Source organism: Chelonia mydas, chromosome 11 (assembly GCF_015237465.2).
Source record: "Chelonia mydas isolate rCheMyd1 chromosome 11, rCheMyd1.pri.v2, whole genome shotgun sequence".
Classification (NCBI taxonomy): Eukaryota; Metazoa; Chordata; order Testudines; family Cheloniidae; genus Chelonia; species Chelonia mydas.
In genome coordinates this window covers 39,653,338-39,677,890 of record NC_051251.2, presented here as the reverse complement: position 1 = coordinate 39,677,890, position 24,553 = coordinate 39,653,338, and the positions used below count along the sequence as shown (strand labels likewise).

At 41.9% G+C, this 24,553-nt stretch overlaps 1 long non-coding RNA gene across 3 annotated transcripts in view; it reads left to right on the top strand.

The window, feature by feature from the left end:
* The window catches only part of LOC119567317, a 53,450-nt gene that overhangs the window by 5,652 nt on the left and 23,245 nt on the right, over positions 1 to 24,553 (top strand). Inside the window, exons 1-2 of one of the 3 annotated variants that reach the window (XR_005227288.2) lie at positions 4,593 to 4,653; positions 6,361 to 6,440. The exons of the other annotated variants lie outside the window; for them this stretch is intronic. This is a non-coding gene — a long non-coding RNA (uncharacterized LOC119567317). Of the gene's footprint in view, positions 1 to 4,592; positions 4,654 to 6,360; positions 6,441 to 24,553 lie in introns of those variants that run through there. 3 annotated transcript variants of the gene reach the window in all.

Sequence of the window (24,553 nt, the reverse complement as noted above, 5' to 3'; positions counted from 1 at the left end):
CCAGCCCCACCCCCACTCACCTGAGGACTGAAGCAGGTCCGGGCTTGCAGTCACCGGCAGTGGGAAGTGCATCAACCTGGCCCCAGACGCGCCGCCGGTGAGTGCTGGGGGGTAGTTCCCTCCTACCCCTCAAGCCAGCCCTGCCCCCCGCCCCCCGCGGAGGCCTGGGGTCCCACACCCCTCCCCACCCATAGGGGGGGCTGCATAAGGCCCCAGAATAGCTGGGGACGACCCTGCTCACATGCTTAAGTTTAAGCATATAAGCAGTCCCATTGATTTAAGAGGAGTTATTCATAAGCTTAAAGTTAAGCACATGCATAAGTGTTTGCAGGATAAGGGCAAAAGTTTGAAAGAGCTTTGGATTCTTGCAGTGAAAGTTATGATATAAAAGCAGGGTCAAAATCATTATAGATAATCCCTTTAACTGAATGTGCAATAAAGAGAAATACGATGATCAGTGAATTTAAAATCCATGTAACCAAAATGAAATGAAATGAAATGAAATGGTTGATCGTTTCCCATAGAAAAACCTGTAAGAGTGGGTGATTGGGGAGAAAATCTCTGCAATGATTCTCTTGCAAATTTTCCCCAACATAATACTACAGAGAAAGGGGAGTTTGCAGTCTTTCCCATCTTGCTAGGACAAGAAAAGTTCAAGAAACCCACTCCCAAGTGTAGCTGATTTCCACTGTTTCATACAGATCCCAAAGAATGCATGGATGTCCCTGTGCCTCCGTATGAGCTGTAATCCCTGGATGCTGGCTTCTTGATGGTGCAATTCCCTGACTATATTTTTCCCTTGTACTCCTGGGACCTGAGGCTGTATTATCTCCTCCGGGGATTCTCCTTAGTATCGGAATGGAGATAACATGCATTCCCACCATCCCCATGCATTTTTCACTGGCACCTGGACCCACAAGGCACCTGGAGTCTTTCAAGGCTGAGAAGAGGTGGAATATCGCTGCGGAGGAGGCTGAGCCCATTTCTACACTGAATGTGGGAGATCTGCAGTCAGAGGTCGCTTTCATGTGTGAATCTGGGAGAGTACAATGTGGAGCAGTATTTTGAGTTTGTTTTGTGATTCACATTAGCACAGGAAGAAAAAGAGAGAAGAAATTATAAAGGAATTACTCTGGTGTTTAAGGAGACTTCAGCATATCTCATTATTAAGTTGTCTGTCCAGGGTATAAAAAAATGAGTTTTGTGGCACCTTCGAGACTAACAAATTTATTTGGGCATAAGCTTTTGTGGGATAAAACCCACTTCATTGGATGCATGCAGTGGAAAATACAGTAGGAAGATATATATACACAGAGAACATGAAAAAATGGGTGTTGCTATACCAACTGTAATGAGACCAATTAATTCTAGATTGCTCAGAGAACAGTTGGTCGGAGACTGGTCGGAGAACACTTCGACCCCCCTGGTCACTCAATTTCAGACCTAAAAGTTGCAATTCTCCAACAAAAAAACTTCAAAAACAGACTCCAATGAGAAACTGCAGAATTGGAATTAATCTGCAAACTGGACACCATTAAATTAGGCTTGAATAAAGACTGGGACTGGATGGGTCATTACACAAAGTAAAAACTATTTCCCCATGCTGATTTTCCCCCCCTACTGTTACTCACACCTTCTTGTCAACTGTTGGAAATGGGCCATCCTGATTATCACTACAAAAGGTTTTTTTCCTCCTGCTGATAATAGCCCGCCTTAATTAATTGGTCTCGTTACAGTCGGTATGGCAACACCCATTTTTTCATGTTCTCTGTGTATATATATCTTCCTACTGTATTTTCCACTGCATGCATCCGATAAAGTGGGTTTTAGCCCATGAAAGCTTATGCCAAAATAAATTTGTTAGTCTCTAAGATGCCACAAGTACTCCTTGTTTTTTTTTGCTGATACAGACTAACACGGCTGCCACTCTGAAACCTGTCCAGGGTATGAATCATTCCCAGAAAGTAAAGAATTTAGGATGGTTTGATTTTTAGTGCAACAATCTGAATTGAGAATTTGACGATATTCCCATTGCAGTCATATCAGTTCACAGTTTTATCAGAACAGAAAGTCATCATTAGTGATGGACAAACTTAATAAACCTTGTTTTATTGAGCTATCACATAAAATCCCTACAATTAGCAAAATCGGAGTCCTATTGAACAGCCGTGAGGTAGCAGCCCAATGTTACTACCACTCAACTTAAATATGTACATTGATGTAATACATTTGTTTTGTAATGATATACATGTTCTGTAATGATATGGTTCACCTGTAGTCCAATTTAACTGGTTTTACAGTAAATTATGGTAAAATTGAGGTTAAAAGTGACCTAAGTATAGGTGAAGAGCTGCATCCTTGTCGTAAGTCATTAAAACAGAAACGTTCCTGGCCTCTAACCCAAACTCAAGCCCTACACCCATTATGTTGTTTATATTGCTCTTTCCATTCAGGGACATAATTTGTTTGACCGTTAGTTTTTTTAATTATATATTTTATGAGTGCATTTGCAGAAAGTGGGAGGTGGTCTTTATACATTATTCTGTTCACGATGAAGACTCCATGTTTTAGGGTATCTCTATGCTACCAGCCTTACCGGGCACAGCTGTGATGCTGCAGCTACACTTGCTACAGCGATGGAAGGGGCTTTTCCACCACAATGGTAAATCCAACCCTCCAAGAGGTGGTAGCTAAGTCGATGGAAGAATTCTTCCGTTTACCTAGTGGTGTCTACTCCGGGGCTTATAAGGGCATCGCATCTTAACTGTGCCTCTCACACCCCCAAGCAATGTAGCCAGGTCATCCTAAGTTTAGCTATAGACTAGGCCTTATGAACTTTCAGCACAGCTTTTGTCCTTTGGGTGTAATCTAAGCATACAGCATGATAAAAAATTGATAGGCTTTACACATTTTTTCAGTAATTTTCATTGTGGTTTTTGAGTGAATGGTGTAGTTAAGGAGCCCTCTTCTGGTAAAAAACAAATTAACAGTTGTCACTGTTTCAATTGCCTGAAATCTAACAAGTATGGGGGAGCTTTGTTTGAGTTTCAGTTAATAGTATATCTGGGGCAACAGATATTAATGGATGAGGAAAATCCATGAATTCCAAGGAAGTAGAATCTCTTAAAAGAATTCCCTAGAATCAGACTTTTTTTTTTTTTTAAATGCTTGCTTGCCTATCTGTAGGGGTTTGTGTGAATTTTTAGTATGTAGAACAGGGATCTCAAACTCAAATCACCACGAGGGCCACATGAGGGACTAGTACGTTGGCACAAGGGCTGCACCACTGACACCTTTTCATACAAAGATACAAAAGCCCCCCCCACCCCACCCCTACTCCACCCCTTCCATGAAGCCCCACCCCAACTCCACCCCTCCCTGCCCTATTCCAACCCCTTCCCCAAATCCCCGCTCCTATCCTGCCTCTTCTCTGCCTCCTCCCTTGAGCACGCGGCTCCCTGCTCATCCCCTCACCCTCCTGGAAAGTGCCTGGAGGTAGGCAAAGGAGTGGGGACTTGCCGCGCTGGGGAGGGGGGACGGGGAGTGAGGGGAGCTTGGCAGCCGCAGGAAATAACTCCAGAGTGGTAGGGGTGGGGGTGTGGGGAGCTTGGCAGGCTGCAGGAAATAACTCCGTGGGCCGCGTGTTTGGGACCCCTGATGTAGAACCCATGTAGAGCAGGGGCCATGGGTATTAAATCAAAACTGTTCTAACCATGTAGTCAGAAGTTGAGAGAATTTTTCTTTTTGTTAGCTCTGCATGCTGGTACTAGCAAAATCTAGCACAGAGTTTGAGATGTATATGTAGGATCAAAATCTAGCTAAAGCTGTGGGTTTTTTAGGCTACTGAGGTGTCCAATATTTTAATAGCTCTTCCCTCTAGTTCTAGGAGAAATTTTCCTCCATTTCCATTCCAAATGAAACAATTGCATACTGTAGCTGTTCTTCACCCTAGTGATGAGGAAAGAATTGCCACGTATGTAAACCTACAGTGCATAGATACAAGGGCAGATTTTGGTCAGTTATTGTGATATATTTGTAATCATTAATGTTTTTAAAATCCAAGGTAAGGGTGTAACAAAAATGGAGTTATACAATTCAGTAATTATTATTATTATATTCTGTTTGTTGGTAAATTTAATGTTTTTTAGAACTCACTTTCATGGGAGGGAAGACAGTCTTGTGGTTAGTACACAGAACAGAAAATCAGAAGAACTGGATTATTTCCCATATCTAGCACATATATCCTGTTTCCTTTTTTTGGGCAAGTGAGTTAGGACCCGATCCTCCTCACGTTGATGTCAAAGGGAGTTTTGACAGTGATTTCTGTGGGAGCAGAATCAGGGTCCTTATTCTCTCAAGGTTTCAGTTTTCTTAAAATGGGGATGATAATACTATTTTACAGGTGAGGCTAAATTCATTAATATTGGTAAAACATGTTGAGCTCTTTGAATGGAGCTATATACAGTAAGTGTAAATGTTATTATTATTTATTATTAAAATTGGATCCATGCTGCATACAGTATAAGAGCTTTTCTTAACAGAGAAATCAGTAAATTAATCATACTTTACATTTACATAACTTTCTATTCAAGGATCCCAGCCCACAGCGTTTAGAGTAAACTAATGGAGTAAGCTTTACAACACCCCTGTGAGGTAAGTATGACAAGTATTAGCCCCAGTATTATAGATGGGACAGCTTAGGCACAGAGGTCTTAGACAATTTGACCAAGGTCAAAGAGCCACTCAAGAGATAGAGCCAGAAGTAGAATCCAAGACTCAGGTTCCATGGTCTAACCAGAAGACCACATTACTTCTCATAATTAAAAATAATACTTAGAAGTAAACCTTTTAAATGACTGAAATTTGTCATGTCTCCTATGACTAAAAGGTTACCTCTTTCAAGATGGAAATGTTCAGTGGAGCTTTAGTTTAAACTCAGAAAATCTGCTAAAGCAAATTTCATACATTTCCATTAAGAAGGCAAATTACTTCTCTTAGAAAAGGATTAAATGCATCAGATAGAGTGGGTATGCTATGTTAATGATAGGAGGTGGGGCAGTGAGAGTAGAAGAATTGATGGGACACTTACAGTTCAAGGAATTCAGTGCTTTTCATTTATGCTAGAAAAAATGTAAATGATGTCACCTTCTCCTGCCGGTGCAAAGTTATCAGGCAGACATCACTAGATGCATCCTGTATCTGACATTAAAATGACAAGAAGGTTATTTCCTTCTATTTCTTTCCTCTTGGAAATTTTTCAAGATTTTATTGTAGCTAAAAAAAACCCTGCATAATGCTGCAGGAAACAAAGCTTTGGCTAGAGTCTTACTACTGGATTATTGCCATTGTATCTCAATGCTGATTGAAATCCAGGATATTTGTATCAAACCGTAATGAGATACTGGTAAATATCCTTCTGCCCCACTGGAAATGTAATCTTTCTGTTGAACATTTTGTCTTGGTGAATTTCATCTGCAGCAGGAATAGGCATTTTGCATTTGAATCAAGTAGGTCACTGCTTTGGATCAGATGATGTGGTATATACTCTACTCATGTTTAGATTAAATTGATCCTTTACTGTGTTGAGTATAAGACAGTGAATTTTTAGAACAAATTATCTTATTGTTTCAGCTAAATGAATTTTGAGTAATAGTGGTACTACCCCATTTGAATTGTGCATGTAACTATAAAATGACTGCCAGTTTCAGTGCAACTGTTCCCTCTATAACCAATTACTCCTTGATATTAGTACATTTTAAATACCCAATTGACTTTTTTAATAGAAAAAATATAGTCAGATACTTTCCCTATATTTTTATAGTTGATAAAATTTTCCTCAGTTCTGCACCAGTAAAGGTATGGTCCAATAAATAGCTATTCAGAATATTTAACCTTTTAAAAACAATGTGTAGAATTCATGCATAGCATCCTGCTCACCTTACTATCAGAAATAGTCTCATTGACTTAAATAAGAGAACCACCATGTAAGCCCACAATATAGAATGTTACCCCTTGTGATCTGAGTGGCTAGGCAAAAATGTGGGGCCTAGTAGGTTATTCCACTTGGGAAGAGAAATTAGTGACAGTCAGGTATTTCTTTGATGCAGTTTTGTTTATTTATAAAGAATGTACAAAGTCTGTGTCTCTGAATGCAGAAGGAATCAAATAACAGGAAACAGCTTTTATTGCTTGTAGCACCACCAAGAACACTTTTCAGCCTGACCCTGACCCAAAAACCTCTCCCCAGGTTTCTTCCAGGGTCAGCCACCGTGCTTGCAGCAGTTCCTTTAGGTGCGCACATGTGTGCTCTCTCTCCTTCATGCTAAGTCTTTCCTTGTTTTTTTTTTTTTGTCTGTTCAGCCTTCACACATACGTACCCCACGTCACATGCCCTTCCTGCCACCCAAAGTAAAACTCAGGAAAAGCTCCTTTGATGTTAGGTGAGTTCACATACTCCTTTTGGCTAGGGTTACTGCGTTTCAATTTCCCAAGTGGAGGACACTGCCGGGGGGAGAGGTAGGGAGAGTTGGAGGGGGAGTGTTCAGTTGGGGGGTGCTGAAGGGCGGTGTGTGTACTGGGAGGGTGTAGTGGGGGGTGCTAGAGGGATGAGTGTGTGTACTGGGAGGAGGTATTTGGGGTGCTTGAAGGGGTATTTGGGGGGGCTGCAGGGGGTACCTGTGGCCTTACACTTGAGGTGGGGGGCAGTGTTGCACTCTTTGTTATGATAGCACAGGCTGGCACAGGCCCGGGATGCAGCACCAGCCCATCAGTCAGAGCCTCTCTGCGGGCCTCTCCCCTTCCCAAGGGCGGAGAGCTGGGGCCTGTCCCTGTCACCTCTCCCAGCCCTGTCACCCCTCCTGGTTGGGCTCTGAGGCCCCGTGGCGGGCAGGCAGACCATCTATAAGGCATAGAGCTAGTGCTGGAAGGCTGAGAGATGTGAAAGTACTATGTTATAAATGTGGCTGCATTGGACTGAAATACATTTTAAAATAGATATTTTACATAGGTGCTGTAAGTGATAGAAAATTCTGGTGTAGTGTCTGTTAAGAAAATGTTGGTACTGCTTTAAATGAGAGTTCCTTAATCCACACTGAATTTAGATTTGGTTGAAATTTGTCAGCGTAATAATCAGGGGATACTAAAACTATAATTTTGAATGGAAAATAAACAACTCTCATAGTAAAAGTTGTATGGAATTGCAAAGTCTGATATGGATAGTCATTTTGAGTCTCCTACCATCCAAAATTAAAGTATATAGTGGGCCAGATCTTCAGCTGTGGCTGAGCAGTACATAGTACAAGTTGGGATGTGGGATGATGGAAGGGTGGCATAAAGCTCACTTTTGCACTTCTCAAATCCTGGACTAGCTCTGTGCCAGTCCAGTCTTGGCCCCATGGGACCAAAATAGTATCTTTGGGTCAGCAGGGTACAGAAACGCCCCAAGCACTGAGAGCAGGGAGTGAGTGGCCTAGTCTCCAGGGCCAGATTCTGCTGGCACACCTGAGAATCTAGATAATTAAATTGCATTATTTGCTGAATATTATATCACATTGGCCACATGATGATTGTGACATACCACTATACAATCCAGACTAATGAGCCGCTGTGTCACCCTTGCCCTTCAACCTTGGCTGCCTTACAATGCCTTGCTGAAGTAAGTCCCACCTGGGCCACTCACAAACAGGCTTCCAGCATGCATGCCACACCAAGTGTCTGTGTGTAACTGCAGCCTGCTAGCCATACTTGGGTTATACTCCAGCTCTCACGAGCCTTGGTTATACTGCAGGGTGACCCTAGCATAGCCCTCGTCTCAGATTTTCCTCCCAGAAACGTATGTCTTGTTCTGCTCAGCCCTCTGCTGTACAATAAAACCATTTGAATCCGATATTCCTTTAAGGGAATAATATGCACATAACTTGCTACCCCAGGCACTTCAATTTAAACACACTGGATTAGAAAAAAACAATAAGACAAGTTTATTAACTGCAAAGATAGATTTTGAGTACAAATAATGAGGCATAAAAGTCTGAAATGGTTACAAGAAAAATAAAGATAAGACATTTACTATTCCCACATTTAACAAATCATATCAGATTCAAGCAAAGTTTCGCACCATACGCTTTCAGCAATCTTACCTTATGGGTCAGGACCCTCTTCTCCCAGAGTTCAACAAATGCTTTCTTTGTCGCTTCAGGTACTGTGAATATGATAGGCAGGGGAGCAAGGGATGAGAGGGGTGGCTTGGGTATTTGTCCCTCCCTTTTTATTGTTTCAGTCCTCCTTTTGAAAAACATTTGCAGCTGAGCACTAGGAAACAAAAAGTCTATGGAGAAGGATGTTCCCTGCTGCTTTTTCCTCACCTGTTTAAGCTCCCTTTGTTTAGGACAGACTTATTTATCGATTTCGGTTTGGGCTGGGCTGTGGGGTTTGGAACATGTATTAATAACACTATACAGGGGTATCTTATAACTTCACATACATATTTCACCAAGACATGACCAGTATTGACCAGTAAATTATGAGTTTTCAAATGATACCTCACAAGGCATACTTTGTACAAAAATTATTTCAGTGGCATGTAAGGTGTGAATACATACACCCCCAGGACTGACAGCAGGGAGTGAGTTGCACAGGCTCCGGGGCCAGATTTTGCTGGCATACCTGAAAATCTGGATAATTAAATTACATTATTTGCTGCATATTATATCACATTGGCCATGTGATCATATAATGTTGATATCACAACATAGGTGGTTATATAATAATTATGTAATGCATTATATTATGATGCAGAGTAGTGTCTGCTCTTGGAATTTTAACTTGGTATGGTTTAACTTTTATGCGTGTAAAATCAGAATGTTTCACTGATAGTTTTCTGTGTAAGTTTATTTTTACCAAAACAGTCAAAATAGCGTTTTTATTAACATTATTTAATAAGCACAGACAATACACACACAATCCAGCCAGTCCTTGCATCAAATGGCTTACAGTTTAAACAAGACAGACACAGAGTGGACAGGATGCGCAGGAAAGATCAGAAAAGAGAATAATTTTTTTTGTTTTTTGAAAATGGTGCATGGTTGTTCATTACTAATTCTAATTGACTCATTTTTTGTGGTAAAAAATAAAAACCACAAGAAAAAAACCAACAAAATTGAAAAGAAAAATAAGAGAATAATACATTTAGTAAAAACACATTGGTGTATATACCTCCCCCCCGATATAATGTGACCCGATATAACACGAATTCGGATATAACGCGGCAAAGCAGCCCTCCGGGAGGGCGGAGCTGCACGCTCCAGTGGATCAAAGCAAGTTGGATAGAACGCGGTCAGCTTTTTTGGCTCCTGAGGACAGCGTTATGTCGGGGTAGATGTGTATTTGATTGTCTGACCCACAAAAGCTACCAGATATGTTTTTTTAAAACTTCAAAAAAAAATTTAGGCTGAGAAAAAGGATGAGAAGAATCTGTCCACAGACAATTGTTTTGGAAAATTCTTTTAAGCCACTAAAAATGGGGCTCTAAAATGAAAGTGCCGTTTCAACCATATAACTGTAATAAAATCAGCCAATGCATAAATGCATTCTGGCAAGAATAAATAAAAATTGTAAAGTCTGATGTGAACAGTGCAGAATACAGAAAGGTATCCAAGCGAAAAATGAAGGATTATCCTTATTTGTGAGGAATCCAGTCCAGCAAGAGATTGAATTGGGGACATCTGCATCTAAATCAGTAGCACTAAAAGAGAATCTGTAGTTTCTGTCAGCTGTAGTCCTAGCTGAGATCTGTGAAATATACTGTAATACACAAAAAACACTTTCTTCAGATTTCTTGTTTATTTCGAGGTCTTCCATCAAAGTACTAACTAGACACTGTCTTTCTGAGCTTTAAAAACAATGAGCCAGATTTGTTGAGGTGCTGCATTGGACAGAAAGGAAGGGTCTGATTTTCTAAATGTTATGGAAGAAAAAGAAGCACAATTTGATGATAATCTAATTGGGCCAAGGGAAGGAGAGGATTAAGAGAGTCTGAGATTTCATCAAGTTTGAAGACCTGCAGTGGTCGTGATGTTAACAAGAAAGGGGGAAGTTCAAAGGTTTTAAGAGAAATTATGTCCATATTTAGCTGGAGTTGGCAGCAAGCCAGTATGTGAATGATAGAGACCCTCAGTTATGTGGGAGTGGATGTCAAGAGACAGGACAGGTATGAAAGAGAGATTTGAGATCTGAGCACTGCTATGGTAGTTGAAGCTAAGGAAGTAAGGTTATACAGGGATAAAGTGTAGAGAGAGAGAAGAAAGTCCTAAACTTTCATAAGCAAGGTGTAGCAGGAGGAGAAAGAACTGCCCAAGGGAACACTGAAAATATTGTGCTTACTTAGTTCTTTGGGTCATGGGTAGGGCTCTGTGTGTGTCATGGAGTCTTTCAGTGACTTTTGTGACTTCTGCAGCAGCCAGTGTGGCTGACCCCAGGGCCGCCCAAGCAGCTGGCTCCGGAGCCGGCTTCTCAGGTGGCCCTGGGGACAGCCGCACCAGCTGCTGCTGGGGCAGCTCTGCAGCTAACCGCTTAGGCGGCCCCGCAGCCAGCCACACCGGCCGCTGCCAGAGTGGCCCTGGGGCCAGCTGCACCGGCCACTGCTCTGGCAGCCCTGGGGAGCTGGCCCTGAGGACCGCCTGAGTAACAGCCAGTGTGGCTGGCCCGGGGACAGTGTGAGCAGTGGCTGGTCTGGCTGGCCCCAGGAACCACCTGAGCAGCGGTCCCAGGGGCGGTTGGAGCAGCCGGTGCTCAGCAGCCCCCGGCGGCTGGTGCTGCTGGCCTGGGCCCCCCGCAAGCAGCAGCCCCCCCGGTCCCCACCAAGCAGCAGTCCTGGGGGTGGCTAGAGCAGCCACTGCTCAGCAGGCCCTAGCAGTTGTCTTGGGGTGGCCCCCTGCAGCTGGTACCGCTGGCTCCACCAACCCAAGCAGAGGCCCCTCAAGTCCCCACCACCACTAGCAGGGCCCCTGCCCCCAAGATTTAGTCAGGGGTATTTATAGTATAAGTCATGGACAGGTCACGGGCCATGAATTTTTGTTTGTTGCACGTGTCCCGTCCATGACTTTTACTAAAACTACCCATGATTAGATCGTAGCCTTAGTCATGGACCATCTTTTCATTATCCATATATTTGTAGTGCCTGACACAGAGGGGCTCTGATTCTCCATTTGGAGTTTCTAGGTGCCACGTAATAACAAAAGAACAACAACAATAATAAAGGAGGTTAGAGAGGTAGGAGGTGAACCAAGACAGGACAAGGCCATCCAAATCAGGGGAGTCTAGGTGAAAGACCTAGAAATCTCTCTTCTGGAAGATTGCTGGGACTAAACCATGCCTCATTCCTCAGTGGTAGCTATCACAGTGATGTAATCACGTGCATAAATTTGCACCTGTGATTGTTATGCTATGATGTAAACTTAAATCATAAGTATATTAATGTTCGTTGCACACTTTGGAACTTTGTTTAAAAAACAGAACTCTTTAGACGAGACAAAGTGCATATTCCTCATTCAGGATTACATATTGTATATGCCGAAATTGAGGTTTAAGACCACAGCCATTATACTTATTTGTTCACATGATTATCTGCACTCAGTTTTCTTAATGGATAAAACTTTTTTTTCATATTTAGATAATTAAAACACACTGAGGCAGATTTTCCTCAGCCTTTCAGAAAATATTAATCTCCTGCCAAAACTAAGTATTCGATGTTTCAGCCCTAAGGGTAATATTTTCAGAAAGATAGAAGCAACAGAAAATAAGAATATTGAAAGGAGATTCCATTTCAACTGTAACTTATTAGATGTCATACTTTGTAAACACATGCCATTTGTAATACTTTGTTGATGTACGGAGACGTAAATGTATGGAGACGTAATTAGCAAAAAATCTTCCAGCAGAAAGATACTGTATCAAAAAGTAAATTAACCACAAAAGTCATGCTTGTTGTTAGGAGAAAGCATTTGAGGAGCTGGTGGTGGCTGGGTCTGCCTCATCTGCTTTGGCTGTGTGCTTGACTTTTGTCAAATGATTTACAGACTCTGGTTCTACTAAATTCATTGTTGTTTCTGAATTCCCACCTGGCGTCAATGATCATGGTGCCCTTTCTATCTAGAGATGGCTATGGTACTGCAGCCATTCCTTTCTAATGCAGACTTTGCAACAGTCGTCAACACCTCTGTTACCTCCAGCCTTGACTACATAGTGAGCCACACTTATGCTTGAGTTTTCTCAAGTTAAAAAGTTCTCCTCAAACCTGGCCACTATCTTTCCCTCCCTCCCTCACCATAAAAGACTGCAGGAAATCATTCATTTTCTCTGTTCTTAAATAGTTATATTTCTTCAAAATGTTTTCCCCCAAATCTTTCCAACACCTTCCTAACCAACAATGTAGTTTCCAACACCTCCACAACACTAATCTTATGTCTAACTGGGGCAGTTCTCATTTATCTACAAGTATAGGTGCCGACTCCGTGGGTGCTCCGGGGCTGGAGCACCCACAGAAAAAAAATAGGGGGTGCTCAGCTCCCACTGGGATGACCAGCTGTTGGCAGCCAGGGATCAACTGTTTTGCGGGTGCCTCGGCAGATAAGCTGTTTTCTGTGGGTGGCCTGCGCGCTGCTGCGATCAGCTGTTTGGTGGGCTGGCTCAGATCAGCTGTTTCCCACTTCCCTGCTCCGGCAGGGGCTGAGTGAGTCTCATAAAAAAAAAAAAAGCCTTAGGGTTAGGCGTGGGCGGGAGTGCTGGGCTATCAGCAGTAGCCCAGCCAGCCCCTGCTCACCTAGGGGCGCCCTACACTCTTGGGCTGATGGCCATGTCCTCCACATATATGTTTGCTCCCTGCCAGCCAGGCTCCACTCTGGCCACAGCAGGCATCAGGTAACCCAAGGGAGCCCAGCTAGGCTAGGGCTGGGTGCAGTGGTGAATTAGGGGGAGGAAAAGCCTTGGACCCCAGCAGGAGCCGCACTGAGGAGGGGGAGGGAGGAGAAGCCCTGGCAGGAGCTGCACTGGGGGAAGTAGGAGGGAGGAGAAGCCCCAGACCCTGGCAGGAGCCGTGCTAGGGAGAAGCCCCGGCAGGAGCCGCACTGGGGAGTGGGTGGAGAAGCCCCGGATCCCGGCAGGAGCCACGCTGGGTTGGGGGAGGAGAAGCCACGGACCCTGGCAGAACATGTGGGGCTGAAGTCTCCGGCTCAGGAACCCCAGCCACCCTAGTGGCAGAAGCTGCAGGGCTGAAGCCCTGACTCCACTCTGTGCGGAGCTGGACTGAGCCCCCCTCTCTCCCATCCCCACTGGGGAGCTGGCTCGCACTCTCTGGCTGTGGAGAAATTCAGCCCAAATCTACCCACATTGGTATCTCCATTTCCCGCATCATCACACAGCCATGAATGGATTTAGCCTAGGAGGCAGGGTCAGCATTAGTCCCATTTGGCAGGTGGGCTCTAGGGCACACAGAGTTGAAGTGACTTTCCCAAGGATAAGCAGGGAGTCTGTGGCAGCAGAGAATCAAACCCAGAACACCTGAGCCCGAGGCCTGTGCATTAACCACTAGGCAACCTTCCCACCCAAGGAGGGGGAACCTCCTCTGCCACTTTGAGTGGGTGGGTGGGAGCAGGCACTAGACAGAGTCACCAGGAGGTGGGGAGCAGAGAGAGATGGAAAAAGGGACATGGGCAGGAAGCAAGAAGGGGGAAACATCAGGAGGGGGAGCAAGGACTTAGAGAAGAAACTAGAGAAAGGGAAAGGGGCAGGGAGAGCGAAAGAAAGGGAGAGCAGAAAGGGGCAGGGAGAGGGGAAAGACTCTCCACTGCTTGTCCCTCCCATCCACCTTCTTCCCACAGCCATCAGTGGCCTCAGCTCCCAAACAGGCCCCGAGCAGGTATGAAGCCCAGAGCGAACGTAATGTCTTTAAACAGGGATGTTAGTGAAGACAGGTTGTAGCTGAGTGTAATGATTTTAATATACTGTAATTCATGATAATGTAATGATATATTTCATTACTATTTTAATAATGATTACATTGTTAAGATGCCAATTATAGACACACATTCAATAACAGAATGTGAAAGAAGAGTATAAATATGCTGAAAATTGCCAGTTTTGGGGGGAGGCTGAGCCCCCCCAACACAAACACCTCACCTTCAAGGCAGGAGGGGGCAGAAAGGAGTGAGCAGTGGGCAGGAGATGCTCAGGGGAGAGGACCTAAGGGGAGGGGGAAGAGCAGGGGCAGGAAGAGGTGGAGTGGGGCGGAGTGGGGGCAGGGCCTTGGGGAAGGGGGCAGAGCCGGGATGGGGCACCCACCGGCAAAACCAAAAGTCAGCACCTATGTCAAAAAGTATAAAATTCACCTGTGCAAAGGCCCTCTGCAGAGCTTAAAGTCTGGGAAAGAGGGCAGATGGCAGAGAGAGTTTCTGCAGCTCTTGTATGGAAGAGGGTTTAGCATTGACCTTAAAAATTTACTGTGTGAGAAGGTATAGAGGGGGCTAGGAAAGGAAAAATTAGATCTGTAACTACAGAGCTCTGACTTCCTTTACACTCACATGGAATATGTGGCGTGATAGTAGTAATAGTTCAATTTGTAGGCGGGAGTAGTAGATGCAGAGGAGCTTTGTTACAGCATACAAGTTGTGCAGGTGGGGGCCATGAATTCCATCTCCCTTATTTACTCTGATCTTTTTTGCAGGAGGGGTGGTCTGTGTTTATGTGATGTACAGTCAGTGATTCTCAGACTACGCTGGCTTAGTCATATGTTACTCACTGATTTTTTTTTTTAATATAAGCAATAATCAATATTTCATTTCCAGTATCAAGCTAATTTGTTCAAATAAGCAATCACAGCCTGAACATTTGTTTCTAATTAAGTGAGACTGAGGTTATAATATAATTACCATGTCATAAAAATGACAAGTAGTTTAAGGCAAAATGAAAATATACCGTAAAGATACAGAGGAACAGACCCAGCTTATTTTATTAACTTATTATTCATTTCACTTAACAGTCAACCTCATAGGGAGAAAGCAGATTTGAAAACTTGAAATCTGTCTAGCTACATCTGATGGTCTAGATCCTGAAGTGTATCTTTGTAGTAATATTAAGGCTATACAGTCTTTAGGTTATATTTTTATTGATATTTAACAGTGTATATTTTTTTCTAGTATTTAAAACTAGAGATAGTCCTGAACCAAAAGAGATGGAGAACGAATACAAAGTAGGAAACAAAGAGAAAAGAGCAGGAACAGAATCAGGTGATATCAGCAAAAAGGTAAAGCTGAGGAAGGAAATAAACCAAAATGTTATAATTGTAAGATCCCTAGCCAAAGAAATAAGATTAGGTGATGTTAACCCGGTGAAAGTAGCTGACTGGGGGTATTGTAAGAGCCAGGGGGCTGCAAGATGGTGATCTTTTAGTTGAATGTAAAAACAAAGACCAAGCTGATAAATAGCTAAAAATTAAAGTGTTAGGGAAAGTTAAAATAAGTTGTCAGCTACCAAAGTATTTGACTGAACTGAAGCGGTAATATTGGAGTGCCACTAGAGCTGACCGATGATGAGATAATCAGAAGCACAGGAGAAGATAAAGTGTTAGAAGTAAGCCACTAATTCATTAATGAGGAGGAGAAAGCAAGCAATCAGCAGCTGCACTGATTAGGTTTAAGGAAAGGATTCTACCTGAACAAGTAACACTAGGGTTTCAGATATTCAGATCCAAGCCCATGGGTGGCAGATGAACCCCCCAACCCATTGGCCAAGCTGCCGCCAGCCTCCCCAAATACCAGCTCCTTCCCCCACCAAGCCGCTGGCCCCAGTCCTCAGCCTCCTCAGTCCACTGGCCACTGGCTCTCTGTGTCACTCCTCACCGCCCACCCCCATCCTGAGGAGGAGGGACACGGCGAGTAGTGGGGGCTTTTGGAGGTGGGGGTGGAGTGGAGGAGGTGGGGGGGTCTCGGGGAAGGGGCCCAGTTGTTGAAGGCCCCAGCCTTCCCTGGCCTATTATGCCTGCCATCCTGTCCAAGCCGTAGACCTCCCTCCCCTAAGGTGTCATAAGTCCAATGGTATGGGCATGTAGTAACTGTTTGTAAAGAGAAAATGAGGTGTGGTAAATGTGGGGGAGAGCATTCCTATGAAAATTTTATAAAAGGGGGAGAGGTCAAATATAATAATTGCAGTAATAATTACAGTCCAACATATAGAGGGTGTATTGCAGCAAGACAAGTTACAGAGATACTAAAGAAAAAAAATTATTAATAACATATCTTATGCAAAAGGTGTTAGGAGTCTCAAATCATCAGGCCGAGAAGGAAGAGACAATCAGCATAGGAAAGGCAAACAGCAAACACAGCCTTATTTTATAAACATTATGATAAACACTGTGGAAAGAATAGGCGATATATACTCGTAGTGAAAAAGAAAGGTTTGTTGCATTTATGATAGAAGAGATAAAACTGTATATTACAAACTAGGAAGAAATCAGAAAAAAATGAAAATTGTAGAGACAGCAATGGAAAAATACGTGTATGTTAGCAATATGTTAGTGGACTGTATTCATGCAGTTTTGGGTGAGATTAATGGTGAAATGTGACTAATATGGGGATCTCGAACTTTTGTTGGAAAATGCACAGTCTGATAGCACATGGTCAAGAACTAAAAAAAATATCCTGGCAATGAAAACTAAACCAGATATCATACGAATCCAGGAAACATGATTGGTTGAAAAGCTTGCTTTTAAAATTTCAGGGTACATAATCTTTAAGCAAGACCGAAAACTAGGAAGGAGAGGCAGCGTATGTAATTCATAAGGTTAAACGAGATAGCAATAGAGACCGAAGAAGTAAGCCTACCACATAATGGTGCTGAGATCCTAATGCAGAAGAGAAATATTTCTTTAAGGATTTATAATATCTGTAACCCATTTGGGAAATTAAAAAGTTTGGAGCTGCAAAGAATAGTGAAGAATGCTAAATGACTGTGTGTATATATATGTGGTGACCTATACTGTAGATCCATTAAAAAATTATGGGGAAGTAAAACACCTGATAAAAACGGCACATGTTGAGAAAAGTTCATTGATGAAAACAATCTAGTAATTTTAAAAGATGGCACCCCAACTAGATTTAATGCTGCAGATTGTAGTGTTTCCTAGTTATAAACTGGGAATTATAACAACAGATATTGCAGCTACATGCAACTGGGAAATATATAAGGAAGAAGGAAAGGGGAGTGATCATTTCCCTATACTTATTACTTCTCAAGGGCAAGGTAAGGTTGAAGGTAATAGAAAATTACCCACCTGGAATTTTAAGAAAGCTAACTGGGAGCTATTTGCAAGTAACTGTACTGAATTTGTGACTAATTGTGTGAGTGATGGCTTAGAGAATTTCAATTATAATGTAATAAAGGGATTAATAGCAACAGCTACTGTAGCCTTATCTAGAATACTGAAGTCCCTCCAAAACTGAAATCTCACTTCCATGGTGGAATAAGCAGTGCAAAATGGCAATTAAAGAAAGGAACGAAACATAAAAAAAGCAAAAATACAATCATGTTTGAGCTCCATGTTTAAGCAAGTTATATTGCTGAAGTGCTAACATGGATTTGAAATGATTACTTGAAGTTGTTTTGTAATTTCTATGCTAAACATTTTAGCGTGGAAATTTAACTACACATTGTGTTGTACTGTTGTCGTGAAACAGTCATTCTTTTCTGATAACTTCCAAGAAGTACCTTAAAACCAAAATGCTGGAAGTAGTTACACTGCCAATTATTAGACCTCTGCTTTGTATGTATGAATATTAATTATTGCTGTAAAAATAAATGAGTAATCACATGAGATTCAGGCTCAGGAAGTCAACTTCAAGATTATTTCTCTAACAGTGACACTGATTTTGGGTCCCTCAATTTTTGGGTGACCACCATGAGATATTTTGGTTTTGATTTTCAGATATAATGACCACATTGATTTAACATGTAGTTGTGGGTGTTCAACACTTCTGAAAATCAGATGCAGCATGTCTCAAGTTAAGCACTCAAAAACGGAGACACCCAGAATCACCAGCCACTTTGAAAATTGTCATTCAAGGGCAATACTTCCATTGATTTCATTGGCCGTTTAGACTAGGTAAGGACTGCAGGATCAGGTTCTAACCCTCTGGAATCCACAGGACCTACTTTGTAGTTGTTTGCCAGTTATCTGAAACAGCAATTAATTTTGTTTGTACAGGGATGTATAGGAAAATAATACATCTATCTTTGTTTTGCCTAATTATACCAAGTATGTAAAAACAGCAGATGGTAATTTGATCCACAGTATCAACAGTGTCAGCTGTGACCATCTTTTGTAAATTGTATTAGATTTTTTTACTTCGTATTAGGAGTTTCTCCTGCAAGATAGTTGCATATGTCAGACTTGGTCATAACATATCATACGTATCATAATAGCAGAAAAGCAATAATATAGTTTTATATATTGTGGGCATAGTGCTGCAGTTCCTTCTTAGGCAAAATGCCCTAATAAATTTTGCCCACGTGCAAAGTAAGTTCTTATCTAACTCACCACTTCCTAGTCTTGTCATTGTTTAGGCTAGAAAAGTGCACTAGTTTAACTAAATTGGTTCTAAAGTGATTTAGTTGAGCTGGTGCAGACACTTAACTATAGATTCACTTCAACTGATTTAATGAGACAAGGTGGGTGAGGTAGTATCTTTTATTGGACCAACTGAACTTTAAGTCAGTGAATTACTTCTGTGTGTGGACAAGTCTACGTGGAGCTTCTGGATGAACCAGACCCTTTGGTGGACCATCCATTTGAAGCAGAAGCACAGAATTATGCCAAAGAGTTCAGAAAAGACAGGAATAAGCACTTTTGACAACCTTTACTGAAAAATACTGACATGAAACTTGTAACAGGAGCTAAGAAATGTAAACATAAATTCAAGAGGAGGAAAACTAATTAGCTAAGCCTTTTGGAATCAAAACTTATGTGCTTGTTTAGACTACATGTATTTCCAGGAAAATGGTAATGAGTCATAGCACATCATTTCCAGTGCTTTCGGACCCAATGAAACATATATAGGGGTCTTCATTTTATTTTTGTTTTCTATAACAAATGGCTAGGTGTGGATAACATAATAGATGTTGAGTAATGATGTATGAATGGGAGATCATCTCAGCAGAGATACAGCAGACCTCCGTTTATCTGATCTAATTGGGACTGGGGCCAGATCAGATAACCAAAAATGTGGATAATCCAGAGAATGAGAGTGCAAGGCTGCAGCACCATCTAGTGGTCACAGGAGAGATCACCTGCTTCTGGACCTGTGAGTGCTGCTTGTTCGGTTAATATGGAGAGCCCGATAAATGTGATTCTACTGTATTTGTACTTCTGCCTGGGGAATCACATGCAGGCATTTTTACTTTCATTGTAGTCACTTATGGCCCAATCCTGGAAGCCCTCTAGGCATAAAACTCCCATTCAACTCAACAGCAATTCCAAACATGGGGGCCTAATCCAAAGTCAGCTGAAGTCAGGGCACATAACAGCCTTTTCACCAGGCACTGCTATCTCCCTCACAGCTTTCCAGAAGCACATTCCACTGACATTCTGCAGTTACTCAGGCTAAAGTTAAATCTCTCCTTCCACTTGTACAAGTTCCGGTGTAAGGCTTCATACGCCAAGGAAGCAGAAAGTAAGTTGCATCTCCAAGAATGAATGGAGGCACCTTAATTCCGTGAATGTCCACAGTGTTCTGAGGAGGAAAAGTTCCCTTGCTCACTCCAGCAAACAGGCATGATTTTCTAACAATAGTTGAATCATGGACCTTTCCAGACCACAGTACATTACTACTGATTCGTCTTCCACAGTGACCAAGCATGCCTTGCAGCTCCATGGAGAAATACCCATTCCTTTTGATAAAGTCTCTGTGGCCTGGTTTGGGGACATAGAATAGGCGCATGTGTCCCATCAATAGTTCTTACATGGTTTGGGAGCCCCAGGCCATCAATAACCTCCCATGCATTGCCAAGCTTTATGAAATGGCACAGTAGCATCCTCCTCATAGCATTGCAGACCCTCCTGACAACAGCCCTGACAGTTTCTTTACCAACACCAAACTGGTTAATTACGACCAGTACCAATCAGACATGGTGAGCTTCCAGATGGTGATGGCAACATGTTTCTTCACACAGAAGGGTACTCTCATGTTAGTCTTGTGCTGTTGCAGATCTGGGATGATCTCTGCATAGATGTTTAGGAAAGTTGTTTTTATCATCCTGAAGTTCTGCATCATTACCCTCTCTCATCAGTAACTGTTAGTTGGCCGAGCACAGAAGCAGCACTCCACTGGGTACAGGTGCTCCTGGTACATGCCCTGTGAAAGTGACTGCTCAGTTTCATCCTCCTGCTTCTGCTTACCTTGTAGCCATACTGCCACAACATCAACATCTCCATGAAACCGCAGAGCCAAACCCATTGCCTACATGACTCAAAATTCACATGCATCATCCTCTTCATATGAATGATTACCATGATCACAGTCCTCAGCACTGGGTGCTCCATGCTGCCTGATACCAGCTGGAAAATGGGACCAGCAAAATGAACGAATCGCAGGAGAGGAATCATGGGATTGTTAGTTTGACGCCAAGTCCTAGTATTCCTGGAGTTTACAGTATGCATCAGAAGTATCATGTGAAAAAACATAGAACAGAGAGCAGAGTAATGGAACAGTGCACCATGAGATATCTGCCCAGAATGAAGAGCAGTAAATTTGATCTAAGGCAATGTGTGTGGACGCTATTATTAATAATGTAGTATTATTACACTGTAATAAGTGCTGTGGATGCACTTCTGTTCACTACAGTTAAATCGCTGAATTTTAGTGCAAACAAATTACATCTTTGTAATATCCCCATGTAGACATGGCTTAACTTTATACTATTATTTTCTTCTGTCTTGGCTTATAGGTTAAGTTACAGCAAACTAATACCACTTTATTGCTGAGTGAGAGCATGCACACATGGATTTAACCCACTGTAACTTATGTGCATTGACTTCACCCTGTTAGTTGATTTCCCTTAAGTTTCCTGAGTGTCCTCATGTAGACACTCAAAACCAAACACAACTAAGAGCATGTTAGCTGGATTCTATTCCTTGTTGTATAGCAACAGAATTTTTTACTGACTTCCAATTACAGGATGAATTGGTTCTACCTGTGCAAACTTATTGATGGCAGCTTACGTATAAGAAGAGTCACTGATGGCTGACTTGAAGACACAGGGTTGCACAGGTGTCAATGATGGCCTAATTCAGCCTGCCATCCTTTATTACAGGTGTTAATGCATCAGAATGAAAGAACCCAATTTGACTTTGAGTTTGCAGGGTTGGCAGTTAGAAATTTTTTTTTAACTTGTACAGTGAGTAGACTGGATACATAAGTCTTTGAGACAGACAATAAGTATGGAACCCCACACTGCCATTTTGTAGAGCCAGAATAAAATTGCACTTCAGTGTGTTTAAAAAAAAAAGCCTTTATTGATTAGAGCACGTACTGAAATCCAGATTCTATTATATGTCTTATAAATTTTGACACTGAACCTGAATGTCCACAGGCAAAAAAAATATTTTTAAAAAATTACTGTGATGCCTTTTTCACAGTGACCTTAAAATTTGTCCCCTTTCTTTGTGATACTACAAGAGAGAAAATAAATCTGTTTGATCTTGTTCTCCTTAATTTGTATGATAGCTAGCCCTTAATTATAGGTATAAAAATGTGATGTCTGTAGTGATTATAATTAATAGGGACAGTGCATCCTGTAACTTGCATGGGTAAAGTTCAAGGGTGAGATTCCTCCACTGCTTGCACCTAAAATTCCCATTGATGTCAGCGGGAGCTCTGGATGTGAAAGTTATATTGGATTGGGTTCCCAGGCATACTGGCCATATGTTGGATGAAAGGAAAGAACATGAACTGGGCAGAGAATTGCTGTTGAATGACATAAGAACCCTTGCTAGCCTCGTTGCCATGGACAATATGCTGGTGTAGTCAGTAATGGAGTATAGGATTCTGAACACAGTTCCTCCTTCCATGTGTTTCATTTATTTGGGACTGTTAAGAGGCTAATGGCCAAAATCCTGGCTCCATTGTAGTTGGTGGAAAAATACCCACTGACTTCAGTGGAGAAAGGTTTTCATAATGTGTATATCATTCAGTAGTCCAGGGGCTTATGTTCTAGAAATATATTCCATCTGTATAGGGATGACATTTCTGGACAATTTATATAAGAGCTATCAATCAGCAGGATCATATAATAGAAATAAAGCTTCTTTGCTTCCTCCTAGGATGGAAGTAGAACACTTTAAATATCAAAGGAGGGTTACTAGGTAGGCATTGTGACAGTTGCTTATGTAATTGGAGGTGCTATTTGAAACATCCAGTTTTTATATTTAATAGGCTAAGAAAAGATGTTACAACACATCCAGCTAAGATAAAAGCATCTTAAATGTGTCCACCAGTTTTGCACTCTCAACAAGCTAATCTATAGATATCTTAGATTGTAGACTCTTTGGGGCAGTGACTGTATTTTTATTGTATGTGTATATAGTGCTTAGCACATTAGGGTCCCCGTCCCATTATCTCTAGGTGCTACCACAATAGAAATACTTAATGATATTATCTGACTGCCTGATTTCTGAGTACACTTCTGTTGCTAGCCATCTAGATACCAGCATTTGCACCTGCAGTTAAGTGAGTCCACAGAATCAGAAGCTGTTTTTCAAAAGCAGCCTGTAGAGTGTGTTACCTTCCTTTTCCAAAATAGCTAGCAGCAACTACAGCCGAGAGCACAGAGAGTGCTCTCATCGCTCCCCAAATACAGGTTTGTGGTTGAAGGAAATCTTGTAGCTTTGTTTAGGTCTTACAAGAGTAGGATTCTTTTTATTTTTATTTTTTTTGGGAGGGCGGGGGAAGGGAGGAGGGAATCTTTTGTTCTAAAAGATGTCTGAACTGCGCCCAGATGGGCGTAGTTCCATGCTTGTCTTAGTGCTGCTCCGATTGGCCTTTTGTAGGCCTAAAAAATTAAAATTACGTAAGCTAGAGATCTAAAATGAATTTTAATTATGTCTGTTTAAACATTATTATGCTTAGGCAGTAATCAAGCTGGCATTGCAAAATATTAATACAGCAAGAGAATAAAGGCTAAGTGAAAGCATTTATTGCTTTTCAAATGTTTATACCATTTAAAGAGGAAAAAAATGTGGAAAACTTCTTCTTGTGTCTAATGACTTCGCAGGCTCCAAAGTACACAAGGGAGCTGAATCCATTCCAAAGAAAAACCGCAGGAATGCAAACATTTCACTAAATACAAAACAGTCCTGTTTTGACTTTCAAAAATTGTGTTATTGCAACATCCCTAAATTACCGAAAAGCTGGAAGTCTTCTATGTCCAAAAGTTGTGATGTGGGCCAAAGGAAATATTTTACTTAAAGTGTAGAGAAAAGCTAGTTATACTGTTTCAGCAAAGCCTAGGAGCATAATGTGATGTGTAAGTGGAAAAAAGAGCGACACATTTCCCCACAGTCAAGGAGCTAGAGGAGTAAATTCTGTCCTCAGTTATATCAGTGTAAGTCTGGAGTAACTCCATTGATTTCAGATTTCAGGCTCAGAATTTGGCCCTTTATATTACATAATTAGAAAAGCTTCAAGTACAGAAGTATCCAAAAAGAAATAGCCATATTGAACTCAAAAGCAAAAGATTAATTTCAGAGTGTATTAGGCCAGGTTTTGTACTGACTTATAGCCCATGCAAGTAGTTACTAGGTACCAGTGTCCTGCTAAGTAGTGGGATTATCAGTTCTCAGTAGTTGTTGGGTGAGTGTCATGCTATTAAAGTATGTTCAGCTCACTGAAAATCTTCTGTTGTTCTGTTTCTGTCTTTTTTCTTTGGTTGAGCGTGTTGCCACTCAGTATCCTGCTAGAGAGCTTTTGTAGGTTGAGTTTCTGTGAACTGGTATTAGCTGAAGACTTTATCTCATCATGATCATCATGACAAATCTTGAAGGGAAGTAACCTTCTTGAAGATTGAGTGCTGCCCAGATCAGTCTCTAGTTAGGTCCTTAAGATGATCTGCCTGGATATTCAGTCAGTGTCCAGCATGGGTGACCTTATCATGCCACCAAAGCTTTTGGCACCCGTATAATCACCAAGCATATAGCAGCATTTTTTGGTCTTCCATTCTAGTATGTTAGTATCAAGAAAACTGCCAAAACCTCAGCAGTGCTGATGGAGATGATTTGCAGGTTCGGCTACGGATATTATTACTGATCTTTTCCTGCTACTTATAAGGAGCAGCTGATGAAGGTGATGAGACTTGAGCATGTCAGTCTGGTCCTTTTCAATCTTCCTCAGCCTCCATGTTTCACTGCTGTACAATAGAGTTGATATAACTGTAGTTCTGTTCATCTACAGCTTCACAGTAAACTTGATGTCCAACGTATCCACAGAGGCCGCTGAAGGCCCCAGAATGTGGCAGCAGC